The following is a 15,394-nucleotide window of genomic DNA, read 5'->3' as shown; positions in this document are numbered from 1 at the left end:
GTCAAACACATTGTGTTGGCATCTGACAAGGGAAAGATGCTAACTTAAATGTATGTAGGTTATTATAATTTTGTTTTAATCAGCTAAGAATGTAGCTTTTATGCAAAACTTCCCTGCACATGGAACAAAAACAAGTGCTGGGATTTCAGCAAAAGCACAAACAGGAAGGAAACAATTTCTTTCAGAATATTTTCTAAATAAGAAGGTTATAAGTTACACTTGTGCACGCAAAATAAAACAGAAAACTTCTCAAAAACATATTTCCGTTTTGGCCAGCTAAAGCCTTTTGTAAATAACGCTGTCATCCAGAATCACAATATAAAGCCGCACCAGCCTGGAACAACTTGTTGTAACAAATTTTGCTTTGATTCTTAGCAAATGTAGAAACTTTCTCTCTGGTTCCTTTTTTCTTTCTGTGTTAATTTGAACCAGCTGCAAAGCAGAATGTTCCATTGTGTCAGAGAAAGGACACTTACTTAATAACATACAAAACAAAGTAATTTATTTCAAAATAAAAACATGAAAATATTTTTTTTTCTACAATCCAATCAATAAAATATTAAAAGATATTGCAGCAGCCTTGGCCATTTGCTTAAATTAGTAATCATGCCCAATATATATATAAATATATTAGATATTAGTAACAAATAGAAGGCATTTAGTCCTCTCCATTGAAATGCACAACTGATGTGTGTTTGTTTGTGCATGCCACTTTATGAAATTGTAAGTGTGCAGCACACCAGAATGCACATTTCAAAGACAAGACAGCTTCGAGGCTTGCTGGACTTTTGCTTGTTATCAGGAGCTGAGAGTGAAATGGAGAGAATTGATCTTTTGTCTGCTGGAGGTGCACTCCCTTGGGTAGCGCCCGCTCACTTGCTTGGCTGCTATGCACTGCCCACCCACTCCCTCCCCATTCACTTTTACTTTCTCTCCGCATGGCGGCTGCCTCTCCTTCAGCTGACACTTGTCGTGCTGTTACTGGGAGAGCTGGGCGCTGAGCTGCTGACACCAGAATTGATCTTCCCTTTTTTCCCCATAAGCTGCATATCAAACTCCTGGAGACTTTGGAAGAGGCAAACAGTGAATGAAGGGAGAAGATAAGGGGTTAGGAGTTCTGCGGCAGTCAAGGGGGGTAGAGGAGATACTGATTTCAATTAAAATCACTCTCAAGTAGCAGTTTGGGGGCCAAAGAAGTAAAAAGATACATTATATACACTCTTAAAATACGGGTTTTTTCTTATTCCCTATTCTTATGTTATTCACATTGGGATATATTTTTAGAGCAATATTACTTTTGGGGTTATAGTGGTTTCATTTAAATCCAATTTACATTTTTGTTTTGGGGGATTTTTTTTCCTGACCCAACTTGGGTTATTTTTAGCTGTGGAGTTTTAAGTGTGTATGCTTATGACCAGGGAAATTTATTATTTTTAAGCTATTAATAACTTGGACACACGTTTTTCCCCGCCTGTATATCCTTTACCCACAGAGATATTCTGGTTAAAAACAATGATTATAGCTTTTTACTGTAATCTTGGTAATAGTATAACAAAGAATTTAAAAAATCCAGCACATCAGTGCATAGACAGAGCTTGCTAAATACACTAAAGTAAAATGTTAATTCTTAGGTACACATGCACATTTCTCTTTTTCTCAATCAATACATTTTTTGGCACAATGGTAGGTACCCATTTAAAAACTGTTTTCATGTGTTTTAGGTTTTTTTGTTACTTTAACTAATTTGTGACTATATGCCAAAAATATTTTATTTTGGGAAACCCTTTGTGCTACTGCCTAACTGTATAGCCACAAGAGGGTCCAAGTCTGTGTCCCCCTGTGCCAGTACTCAGCCCAGATAAAATACAGGGTTGTGTCAGGAAGGGCATCCAGCGTCAAAATCTCTGCCAGACAATATGTGCAAATCTGTGAAAGTTGATTCTCTGTGATCCCTGACAGGATATGCCACAGGTGAATGAAAAAGTGTAAAATCACTGACTTCTCAAAGAGCATCTCTTTCAAGGTGGCACCAAAACACCTCTGGCTGGTCTTTCTGTTACGGGGGGTTGGGGGAGCACCCAGGTCCAGAGAGGAGGAGGTGGCAGGAGGTTCCAGGATCACAGGTATATATTATTCTAAAAAAGTCCAAAACTACACATGAACTCCACTGCAGCATGCAGGCAAACTCAAAACTTGAATAGCACTAAACTCACAGAACCCCAGACCATCAACCAAACATTAGACTATGGGTCAGCACAGGAGGAAGGGAAGACAGGACTTAAGTACATACAGGACTGACAAGACACAGGTGGAAACAATGAGGGCAGATGGGGATCAAAGTAAAACTGGAAACAACAAAAACACAACAGGAAACCCTACAAAATAAAACAGGAAGTGAACTCAAACCAAGACAGAACAACAAAGAACCAAAACACAAAGGCAAAGAAACTGAAGCCAGGACACTTTCTGCCTCTGCTTTACACGTGGTCCAGCATTCAGTACTTTGTCTAGTTTTCAATCACCCAGATTAGTGGATGTTGCTCTAATATTTTGCTCATACAGCCGGCTTAAACCATATTTAGTCACCTGCCCTGCTTGGATTTGACTCTGTCTTTTATGCTTAAACTTTGAACTTTACCTTTTCGTTTATTTACTGGAAAATTAGCTGCGTCGTCCGCCCACTTAATTTTTTTCTATTTTCAGTTCAGACTATAGTCTGGTGGAAATAATTAGAGCACCAGCATTCCTCCTTATATAAACTGCTTGGATAGAAACCTCTGCTAAATGCAGCGTTAGAGTTACCAACCCCGGCGTGCCCCCCAGTTTTTGAGTCAATATTAGTATAAGTGTGGACAAAGATAAAGAAATTCTCAATAGAAGCTTTTTTTTGTATAGTAAATACTTGAAGAAGCAATAAATATATGAAACTGTTTGAAATATGTATTTTTGAGCCTTTAATTTGTAACGGCCTTCCACTCTGCCGTTTTCATTTGCCACCTTTCCAAAGACTTCTGGCCCCCACTGCCCCCTATTTCAAATGTTCTAGCTCCACCACTGGCTAAATGACTAAATGTGAGTCTAAGGCTGAATCCAAATTCTTCCCCTACCGCATAAATATTACAATTTCATCATCTGACTCTGACTTTTAGTGCAGAAGCATACAGCTTACACCTAATGTGCAGTGCCTTAAAACTGGTGAGCGTTGGCTTCTGAGTGAATGCTGTGAAGGAGAGCAGATCCGAGAGGAAGACTGGATAAAATTGGGGGGGGTTGCACAATGGGAACTGGGAAAGGTCTGAAAAGAAACATGATAATTTGCAGGTTAGCTATTTTGAAGAGCCTGGATGGCCCGATACTCTTGGTAAACACCCAGGAGCGTCAGAGACCAGAGAGGAGGGGGAAGAAGTCATTCAGGACGAAGATGATTCAAATTTAATAAGAAAAGGTTCTAATTGCCCCCATAACCCCTCACCCCCTGTTCAAAGCCAAACTCTAATTACGGTGAGAATACAGTGCACTGTCACCCAATATTAAGTTGTTGAGGAGCAGGCCGAGATAATCGATAAACACTTTAGTGTGCAGGGGGGAGATGCAGGAAAGACTGAGAAAAGAAAATGAAAAAAGTAACATGCCCTTTCCATTCAGTGGGAACCGGCAGCATCCAAAGCCCTCCAAGGCTCATAAGAGCACCGTTAGGATGGTCAAAGAATGATTGCAGAGCAATAATCCTGAGCACACCTTCCCAACTCCCCCCTCCCATGGAAACGCACAAATTCCATCCAATGCAACCCCTTCAAACACCAAAGCACACATCTACGCATGTTTGCATGAATATACAGCACAATGTGGAGAGCCCCTTCATCCCCATGGGCTTCCTGAGCACCCGTGCATCTAAGAGGAAAGGTGAACACGGTCACCCTAATTACAGGGGCCCCAGCTCTTTCACACAAACTCACCAGGCATAACTAAAGACAGGCCAATTAGGGCGAGAGGGAGATAAGGGAAGTTTTATTTGTATACTAATTAAGCCCCTGATGAAATTCAAAAGGGAGGTGGTGAAGAGGATTGGGAGAGGAAGCGGATGGGTAATTGTGTGTTAGAGAAAGGTTGCTTTAGTTGCGGTTATCTGAGAAGCACAGCCTTGAGATAGTTCCCTGCTAATCCTGTGCTGAGCCCTGGCACCGCACTGCAAGGTCTCTCATAATTTGATCTGTTAACGGCAGTCTCTGGCAGCGAGATCATCAAGCAGCTTTTAATGTCTTGATCATTGTTTTGGCTCTTTGTAAAATATGTTTGTTACTCAGACTAGAAAAAGAAAACATGATGTCATTGCTCAGCTATACTAACGACTGAAATATGAATTAAAAGAAGTTTGGAAGAGGTAAAAAAGCAGGACACTGTGTGTAACCAGCTAAATTTGGACTTCCCTCAGTTTCTCTTATAAATTAATATATGAAGCTCACGAACATCACAAAAAGTAACCATCACACAAACTTTCCAATTTTATATCTTCAACTGAGTGAGTCTTTATTCTGTAAAAGTGTAGTTTTCAGCCTTCGCATTTTTCAACCATTGAAATATTTTTAAATTAAGTGGAGCTTTACATAACATTTTATACAGAATGTTTTTTAAATTTCCAACCATTTCTTCCCACAAGGTTTGACCTGGTAAAGATTCTGTTTTTTTTTTTTTTTTAACTTGTAACAGAGTGTCTCTCTGGTATTTTTAGCACAAGAAAGCCCCTTCCCATTTTCCATCATCTATCTGTTGTCACAGCTTACCCTCACTCCCCAAGCCTAAAATTAGTGCTGCAACAAAAATGCTGAGCAATATAGGAGCTATCCAGCTATAAAGTTTTAAGCCAGATGCGAGATTGGACAAGGAAAACGAAGACGTATTCATGGATGTTTTTGCTGTAAGTGGATGCATCAGAATGGAGTCGAGCAGGGAGCTCCTGGCTTGATATTGTAGCTTCTATGTCAAGTCTACAAACTTTTTCAGATGACATTTTTTTCTTTACTCCTGAGTCACAATGATTTAAATGGAAAAAATACTCAGAAAAGCTACTTTAATCTTAATTTTCTTTATAAATGTCCTCCATTGTGAGAAAAATGTTACAAGAACATGTTAAAACAACAAAAACATAGCGTTCATTGTAATGGGTCTTTAAAGAACTGGTAGGGTCATCAGCTAAATGAAATAATTGTATATATTTTTAAAATATATATTTATATATATACTTTTGTAATATAAATAGATTAAGTCAATTCATTTAGAAGTTTATTATGCTTAAAACAACTGTAAACTCTTTTTCTTCTTCAGAACAGATTTTTTTTCAATACTCCTGTTTCACCTTTATTCTTTTCTCCATTTGTCCAGAGTGAGCAGTAACAGGTTGCTGTGAGCCAGAATAGTGAGATTTTATGTCCTGAGGACAAACGGCTTTCTGGCCTCTTAGGGTCAAAGAACAGGGAGTGAGTTTTGTTCAAGTTTACTTCAGTACAGAGCATCCAGAGTTTTGGAGTTGCTGTTGGGATTGTTGGAAAGGTGTTTCCTCAGAGGCTTTGGTCTCTTACTGGTCGACTTAAACACAATGGCCATACGATGACCAATTTGTTGGTCGGCTGTTTGGATGTTTGCAATCAGTGTCCCATCTCTAAGCCACACCAACCCAGAGGTCTCCCCTCTGTTTTTCACACTTCCTTTTTTCTTGCTGATACCCTGGTCCCACATCACACCTGACACTTTCCACAAACCACTCCAACCTCCTCACACACACATCGCCACCTCTGTTCAACAATCTGGACGGTCAACTCCAAGTATCTTCTACTTTCGTTACCCTTGTACCCTGTACCCTTACAGTTCCACTTGAGTCCCTCTCATTCAGTTTCTTTTTTCTTGGCAAATCTTTACTTCCTTTACTCCTCTCCTTTTCCAGAGCAAACATCCTTTTTCCTTCAACAGATGACAACGTCATTTGCAGACTTCATAGTCCATGGAGACTTCTGTCAAACGTAATTTGTCAGCCAGTCCATCACTGCACAGCAAGAAGAAGGGGCTTAGAGCGACATATGATCTGCAACTTTTACTCAGTGCTGCTTAAAAAAACCATTGATCTGAAATATTAATTGATCCTTTTACCATTGTGTCCTGCATATAAAAATATTGAAAATAGTTTGGGACGTTTGTTTCTCTGTTTTTCATGTTGTACTGTTGGGGTGCGCAGTGGGGACGTGGTTAGCGCTCTTGTTTCACATCAAGCAGGTCCTGCTTCGAATCCTGCCTGAGACCTTTTTGTTTGGTGTTTGCATGTTCTGCCCGATCATGTGGGGGGTTTCCCCCGACACTTTGGCTTCCTCCCACTGTCCAAAAACTGCTTCATGGATTAATTGATGATTAAATACTATAGTCCCTAAATGTAAAAGTATGGCCCTAAAACAGACTAGTGATCTGTTCAGAGTGTACTCTGCCTTCGCCCAACACTACCCCATGCTAAGCTCCGGCAGCCCCATGGCCCCCAAAGGGAGGCAGCAAGTTAAGATAATGGATGGATGATTATTACACTTTCGTATAGTCTCTTTTTTCCTGTGTTTTCTCTTTTTTTAAATTGCACTTTTCAGTTTATTACTTTCTAACTATGTTAAAAGTAGGCATTTCTCATAGTTAATAATGAATTATAACAATAAATTATGTAGTGTTTTTTGTGTGTTTTTAACATAGATGTTTAGGTTGTTTTTTTTATATTTTAAAACGGCAATTTCTTTTTATTTTACATCACATAATCCCAACATTTTATAAATGGGACAAAAGAGTTAAAGATATTGTGAAACCTAAATGGGAAATGGTAAATCAGTTTTTTGACGTGTATGACTTATAACTCAAGTTTTCTGTCTTGAATTCCCCTTGTGTATTTATTTAAACATTTTGATTTAATATAACAGTTCAGGCGGAATATTCTCAAATGTCTAATTAGTTAAATAAAATGCAAAAGTAAAAACATTGGCAAAAAAGAATCTGATAAAAGATCGTGAAGAGTGATAACATTTAGCTGTGGCCATTTGTGTGTTGTGGATTCTGAAGCATCGGGGGAAGATTTGAATAATTCATCCTTGTTAAACCCATTAAGTATATCCATGTGGACACTTTTTTGATGTCAAAGTCTGTGCAGGATGTCTGGGTGCTTTCAGACTGTATCTAGTGTTACTTATGGTGTCTGTTTTCCCCTGAAGCGACAAAGATCAACTGGCGTTTTGTGTTAATTTTGTATAAGTACACAGTGGAGGGGTCTTCACAGAGCTGGCAGGCTAACTCTCCCTGTCAGCATTTTGTAGCCCTGAATGATGCCTGAGCAAGGTCGCCTAAAATCTGAAAAATACCGAGTTATTTAGCGAAAATCTCATGAAAGGCTGTTTCTGCATGCAATGCCATGCACTTCTAGCGTCAAACAGCATTGAGTCATCAGCACAGGGTTTAAAACCTTACCTCGCTCAAACAAACAAAACAAAACAACTTTGACTTCAATAAGAGTGTGACTTTAAATTGCTTCACAGTTTCTTATTGATTCATTTGAAATTTAGGTTGTTTACTGCATAATCCCCCCTTTCAAAAATGTATAAAAACATTTAGAGGTGATGCAAACTCCAGCAACAACCACAGGCTTGGGATAAATCAGTGAAGCATCAGAAATCTCAGAAAGCATTCCCCTGTGTTTCAGACAAAGATCTTGCTAGCGATCATTTGAATAAAAGTTGAGTGAAGTATTTGTATGTAATGGACATGAGAGACAAAAAAAAAAACCTAAACAACTTTTTTGGTCTCAGCCCAATTGTAGTTTTTCTTGTTTTTTCTTAGTCTCTTTAATTCCTCTCAGTAAGTTTAGGTGTAAGAAAGAACTTTAATTCAGTCAGAATGGAGAAATTTTAAACAACAGGCAACAAATGAACTCAAGTCAGAAGGAAGAAGTAGCAGGTGGTTGGAACAATTCAAAATCATACATTTCTAGCTGTGGGATGAATCCATCAGGCGACAGAGATACATCAGAGCGAGCCCGCGACCTAGTAGCAATTCCTTTAGCAGTTAATAGCCAGAGGCCACATAGGGGGGCTCTGGAGAGCTCTCCGCACAAAAGCCAACGAAAGGCCCCACACAGAAAAACTGCAAGAGAAGTGTTGAACTACGATGAATATCTTTACGTGTTCTTGTTTGGGGAACTATTTTGTTTTGCGCACAGTTACCTGTCAGTATAAATAAAGGCGGAGCCACCTGCTGCGACTTCTTCGTGGTGACAAGGTTGATGGCTGCCGGAAAGCTGAAAGTGCCTCCAGTCTCGTTTGTATCAGTGAATACTCCAGAGAAATGTCTGAACCTGAGAGCACAGGTGGGAGCACGCGCGCGACTCGGGAGCTGTCCGCTGCAGGAGATTTAACAGGTTATGGGCCCAGTCGAATGTTAAGCACGGCCATACACGGACGCGGACTCCCGCCGCGGTTCGACGGAGACGAAGCACGCTACCACATATGGGAGGCCAGATTTTTAGCGTACTTGAAAACGCTCGGCCTGAAGGAGGCTATTATCGGGAGCCAGCAAGCGGGGGCTGCAGACCCAGAAGCCGGTAGGAAAAACGAGCTGGCTTATGCAGAACTATGTGGTTGCCTGGATGATAAGACGCTAATGCTAATCCTGTATGAAGCGCCAGACGATGGAAAGAAGAGTCTAGAAATACTGAGACGCCATTTTGAATCAGAAGAAAAACCGCGGATTGTTGGACTTTACACAGAATTAACCAACGTGCTGATGGCTGATCAAGAGGAGCTAGCAGATTATCTAGCACGTGTTGAGAAGATTGTGGCAGCGCTGAACAGAGCTAAAGAGACCCTCAGCGACGCACTGTTAGTGGCCATGGTGTTAAAAGGACTCACAGATGAATATGCACCATTTTCTGTGCATGTCACACAGACAAGAGAGGTTCTGACCTTCAGTGAGTTCAAGGCTAGGTTGAGGAGCTTTGAATGCTCACTTCGCTACCGCTCAAGGCCACGAGCAGACGAAGTAATGACAGTCAACTACAAAGCAAAGCAGACCAAACCAAGGAATAATGAGAAGAAATACTTCAACGGTGAATGCTTCATTTGCGAAAAAGTTGGACACAAAGCAAAAGACTGCAGAAGCAAAGCTAAGAAACCACAGCGGAACTTCAGGCCTGCTTACACTCAAAATAGCAACAAAATGGCCATCCTTACGGACACTAGGCTGAGCACCGCACAGGCCAGAGACGAGCACCCTGCTGAGCGGGAGACCTTCATACTCCGGGCGAGTGAATGGCAACCTCACTGTGCACAACCAGAGGGATTGCTTGTGGACAGTGGTGCATCTGCTCACATCATGACCAGCGAAGAGGCTTTCATCAGATTTGACGAGACGTTTCGGCCCAAGGACCACGTCATGCAATTGGCAGATGGAACCCGGATTGCTGGCAGTGTACTGAAAAAGGGGGACGCCCAGATCCAACTCACTGACAGCAATGGCAGAGTGGTGAGTGTCCAGCTCACAAATGCACTTTTGATTCCTGGATATCCACAAAACATTTTGTCTGTGGAAGCTGCATCTTCAAAGGGAGCAAAGTTCAACTTTGAAAAGAACAACAACAAAATGATACTTCCCAACGGTACGACATGTGAAATGAAGGTAAAAGACAGATTGTATTACCTGGATGTGGCAAAAGAGAACTGTGATGATACCTGTAATGCATGTTATGATCTCAAAACTTGGCACGAAGTAATGGGTCATTGTAATTATGATGACATAATCAAACTCGAAACAGTGGTGGATGGAATGAAAATCAAAGGTAAAAAGTGTAAGCCTAATGTGTGTGAAACATGCCTGCAGGGAAAATTCACTGAAAGCAGAAACAGGGAAGCAGATGTAAGAGCTAAAGCACCGTTAGAGCTCATCCATACAGACCTGGGTGGGCCTATAGCCCCAGAGTCACTAGAAGGGTACAAATATGCCATCACCTTTACCGATGATTTTTCTGGTGCCATTTATGTGTATTTTCTGAGGAGTAAGAACAAAACAGTTGAAGCCACAAAGCAGTTCCTAGCAGATACAGCAGTTTATGGCAAAGTAAAACGCCTAAGGTCAGACAATGGCACAGAGTTCATTTCTGAAGAGTTCCAGTCACTACTCAGAGACAATGCTATTAAGCATGAAAGATCTGCACCTTACTCCCCCCATCAGAATGGGACTGCGGAGAGGAACTGGCGCACATTGTTCGAAATGGTGCGCTGCATGTTGATAGAATCAGGCCTGCCAAAAGAGTTGTGGCCTTACGCAGCTAGGACAGCTGCAGTTGTAAGAAACAGGTGTTATTGTAAAAGGACAAGGGAAACACCATATTTTCTTTTTACTGGAAAGAGACCGAATCTGTCAAAAATGAAAAAGTTTGGTTCAGATTGTGTGGTGTATGAACAAAACAAGAAAAAGCTTGACCCAAAAGGCAAAAAGGGAATTTTTGTGGGTTTCGATCGCCATTCACCAGCTTACATGATTTATTTTCCAGAGTCAAACAAAGTTCAGAAACACAGGCTGGTCCAGTTTATAACGAGTGAAAAGACTGAGAGTCAGACACAGACTGACCAAGCGGAGGACCAGTACATGGAGTGGGTACCTACACTACCTGAACTGACAGAAACGCAGACACAAAGAGAAGAAACAGACAAGGAAGAGAGCACAAAACCAGACACTAACGAAGACACTGACGCACAGACTCAATTTTCAACTGGTAGAGCTAGAAAAAAGCCTAAGTACTTGGAGGACTATGAGTGTGTGGTACATGACCGTGAGTTGACTATTGACTACTGTTACAGGGCTACAGTTGGACTGCCACAAACCTTTAAAGAGGCTCTGGCATCACCATCAGCAGAGAAATGGAAAAAGGCCATGAGAGATGAGATGGCAACATTTAAAGAGACTGACACCTTCTCACTTGTGCCGTTACCAGAGGGTAGACAAACAGTGGGGGGAAGGTGGGTGTATGCTCTTAAAGAAGATGACACAGGGAAAGAAACTTACAAAGCCAGGTATGTGGCAAAAGGATACAGTCAGGTGGAAGGACTTGACTATTCTGAGACATTTTCCCCGACAGCTGACTTGACCTCATTGCGTGTTTTGATGCAGCTGGCTGCACAGCATGACCTGACACTACACCAAATGGACGTTAAAGCAGCATACCTGCATGCACCTATTGATTGCGAAATATACATGGACCAACCAGAAGGTTTTCAGGTTAAATCAAAAAATGGGGTTAAATTGGTTTGCAAGTTAAACAAATCTATCTACGGACTCAAACAGTCTGGTAGGAATTGGAATCTCATGCTTCATGATTTTCTATTTGAGAACAATTTTGTGCAGAGTCAGACTGATCACTGTATTTACACTAAACTCTCTGAGGAGGAAAAGGTCATCCTGTTAGTGTGGGTTGATGACATAGTTGTGGCTGCAAGCAATGAGGTGTGTTTAAAGGAGGTCAAGGAAAAACTAAAAAGTAAATTTAAAATGAAAGACCTCGGGCAACTTGCTCATTTTCTAGGAGTTGATTTCTCACAGGGAAAGGATTCTGTTCGAATGAATCAAACCAGGTACATTCTCAAAATCTTGGAAAGGTTTGAAATGTCTGATTGCAAATCAAGGGCAACTCCCAGTGAAATCAAATGTGATCTAACTCCAGAAGGGGCCAAAACAGATCAGAGGAAATACAGGGGCATGTTAGGAAGCCTTATCTATATCATGACCTGTACTAGGCCGGACATAAGTTGGATTGTCAGCAGGCTGTCTCAATACATGTCTGATCCCAGGGAAAAACACATGACAGCACTGAAACATGTGTACAGATACTTACAAGGAACCAAGGATTATGGACTGTGTTATAATAAATGTGACACTGAACTTGAACTGATGGGCTACTCTGACGCTGATTGGGCTAACGACCTAGAGGACAGAAGGAGTACTACAGGCTATTGCTTCAGCCTTAGCCAAAACGGAGCCATTGTGTCATGGAAAACAAAGAAACAGCAAACTGTTGCTCTGTCAACGTGTGAAGCTGAATACATGGCATTAGCCGCCGCCATTCAAGAAGCGCTTCACCTCTCACAACTTTTGAAGGATATGGACCCCAACTTTGAACCAACAACCAAACTGTTCGAGGACAACCAAGGGACTATACGCCTAGCAAGGAACCCTGTAAATCGCCAGCGGAGCAAACATGTGGATATAAAATACCATTTCATCAGGTCCAATGTGTTGCAGGGTAAAGTTGTTTTGGAGTATTGCCCGACAGAAAACATGGTTGCAGATGTGTTCACGAAGTCTGCTCCAAGAGCCAAGATTGAAAAGTTTAGTTCTTATATGTTTGGAAATTAATACTGATGTTATGTGAAAGCCTGTGATTTCATCGAGTGGGGGTGTTGAACTACGATGAATATCTTTACGTGTTCTTGTTTGGGGAACTATTTTGTTTTGCGCACAGTTACCTGTCAGTATAAATAAAGGCGGAGCCACCTGCTGCGACTTCTTCGTGGTGACAAGGTTGATGGCTGCCGGAAAGCTGAAAGTGCCTCCAGTCTCGTTTGTATCAGTGAATACTCCAGAGAAATGTCTGAACCTGAGAGCACAGGTGGGAGCACGCGCGCGACTCGGGAGCTGTCCGCTGCAGGAGATTTAACAAGAAGCATAATAAAGATAATTAGCAATGAGACCACTAGCCCCACACCAACATAAGCCCTGTGCACCCAGAATATCTCATCGCTTTCCCATTCAAACTGTGCTTAACTCACCCTCTTCTCCCACCAAATGTGCTTTTTACTGCTGTTTGACAGCTTCAGAGGTACATCAGTTTAATTGCTTGCTTGCTACACAAAGAAGCAGTGCTTCCTTTATACTGTTTTGTTTCTTTTGTTGTGTGTAGTTGTCTTGAAACAATCTAGATGTTAAACCTTATTGGTGTACCGCTTTACCTGCAAGATATAACACGTAAAAGCGGTTTCCCTCACTTGCCGGTGTGCAATTAAGATATAATTTTAAAAAAAATAAAGAGACATAACATAAACATAAACGAAGATGATAAAAATGAAAAAACTTGTAAATTACTAAACTGTGACATATTTTTCTTTTTTACATTTAAATTGGCATTTTTAAGCATTTCATTTCAAATATTTACATTGTTTCATTAAAAAAAATGTGGATACCACGTATTTTCAATTAAATTTCATGCTAAAAAATGTCCCACTGCTTTAAACCAACCATAAGTAAAAATCCAGAGTTTCACAAAGAACCACGGCCTGTGCTGTTAATCAACCTATTACTGGATGCACAACAGTTCACCATGATCCCAGCCCTTTAGCCATGTTGCTTCAGCCTGAAAACAAGGCAGTGTAATGTAGAATGCATTTCAGGGTAATTAAAAATTCTCAGGCACAATTACTTATTCCCCCAGTGGGGCTGCCTCAGACAGAAAGGAGTGTTATGAGTTTACGGCCTTGACATGGAAAACATGTCCTGCCTATCTGCCTTGTGCTCTGTTCAAGGCTCCGGTTGTTAATTGTGGCTAAATGTGATAAATAAAATTACCAGTGCTTCTAATGCTAATTAGTGTTAGAGATAATATTTATGATTTCATAAGCACATATTTCTCCAAAGGCTCGGGCTTGTGGCCCCCATCCATCGGTCATAGGCTGTCTTAGATGTTATATATCTTTGGGGAGAAGAAAGGCCAAAAGAGGGGGCAGGAGAATCATAGGCAGTAAATACCAACAGTACTTAGTGGGTACTTTGGGAACAGTAGTATTTCAGGCAATTGATTGCAGTAGGTTACTAAAGAAAACACAATCTTAAAGCACATACATTAAATCAGAGATTGAAATCTAAACTAAAATGTGGTGTTTTTTTTAAATGTAACTGATAAATATGATGTAGTTTGGGGATAATGGTAATTATCAATATATGTGAGTCAGTGGACAAGCAGAACTAGTTCATTTTCTTCAAAGCGAACATGAGCCATTGTCTGTTTCTGTCAGGTTCTGTTATTTGAATAGTGTGAATGATCTGTTAGTAAAAAAAAAAATCCCTCACTCACTCCTCACAGTGGAGGGATGAAAGAGCCACATGTGAGTCTGGACTGTCAGGTTGCAGACCCCTGGACTAGATCTGTACTGGGTCATCCAAAGTCTCAATGCTTGTCTTTATTTATTAATCAGAACTCAATTTAGGCCAAATTAGACCAAATAAGCTTTTTTTTGTAAATATTATCCCGTCAAACATTTTGAGTTGCTTTTAGAAGAACAGTAACAAATTAAAATGAAATGATTTTTTAAATCATGAAATGATTTCTCCAGAGCATTGGTAAAAATACCTGCTTATGCAAATCCGTTTACACCAAAAACAAGCAGAATACAGGGAATCAAATAAACGTTTCTTTAAGCCAGACATCCATCAGTGTTAGAAATTCTGATTTAACATTAAATATATAAATCTGCCATGCACATATTTATTCCATTTTTTATCAAATTACTTTTTATTGTGAAAATGTCCTTTCACATTGGATCCTAAACTCAGTTTTAAGGCTCGCTCCACTGAGGCTTTCCACCACTTTGTTGCCTGCAGTATTTCACCGAGATTCTACTGACAGGAACCACTTCCTGTTACTCGCCCAGCACACAGGCATTGTGAAGCACTTCAGCTGCTTTTTAACATCACAACATGCTGGTACCAGTGGCTCACTGGTCTGACTATTGATCCAAGTCACCACATCAAGGTGAGCATCAGTGCAACAGAATCCATTGTGGGACCTCATCCTGAAAGAGTAGAGCTGTCCACAGCTCTAGGCGATGCCCAGAAGAGTGACAAGTGCTGAAACTACTTCAAGGCGGGTAACGGTGCCCTCAGCCCTTTCTACTCTTTGCTTCAAAGCAGAGAGCAGCCGCTGGCAGTTCACCCCCTTTCTTTTTTTTACCCTCTCCCTCTACCCCCTCTTGGGTAGCTGGTCCTCTCCTACTCTCTGAGGGCCGTCAACGTCAAAGCATGAGTGAGTCCAGTCAAAGCTAGTGCCCTCCCCACCCCACTCCACCCCACACAAACACCCTTGCTCACTCACACACACTTGTGTTTGGGCTTTTTTTTTTCCTTTAAGTTTTCTTTTTCCCTCTGATGCACAGGTCCCATCCCCTCTGCATGACTGGTCCTCACTGACAAGTGGAAATCACAGATATCCCACCAGCAAAAGATGGAGAGTGAAGAAGACTTCAGAGGCTTGTACCCTGCAGCTATGAGTGTCCTGAACACACCGGAATGAAGACACCAGGAACCACTTCTTCACTTTATTCTATATTACCCGGGAAAGGAC

Source organism: Oryzias latipes (genome assembly GCF_053564925.1).
Source record: "Oryzias latipes strain Hd-rR chromosome 1 unlocalized genomic scaffold, Olatipes_Hd-rR_3.1 chr1_Y".
Lineage (NCBI taxonomy): Eukaryota > Metazoa > Chordata > Actinopteri > Beloniformes > Adrianichthyidae > Oryzias > Oryzias latipes.
Note: the sequence above shows the minus strand (reverse complement) of the source record.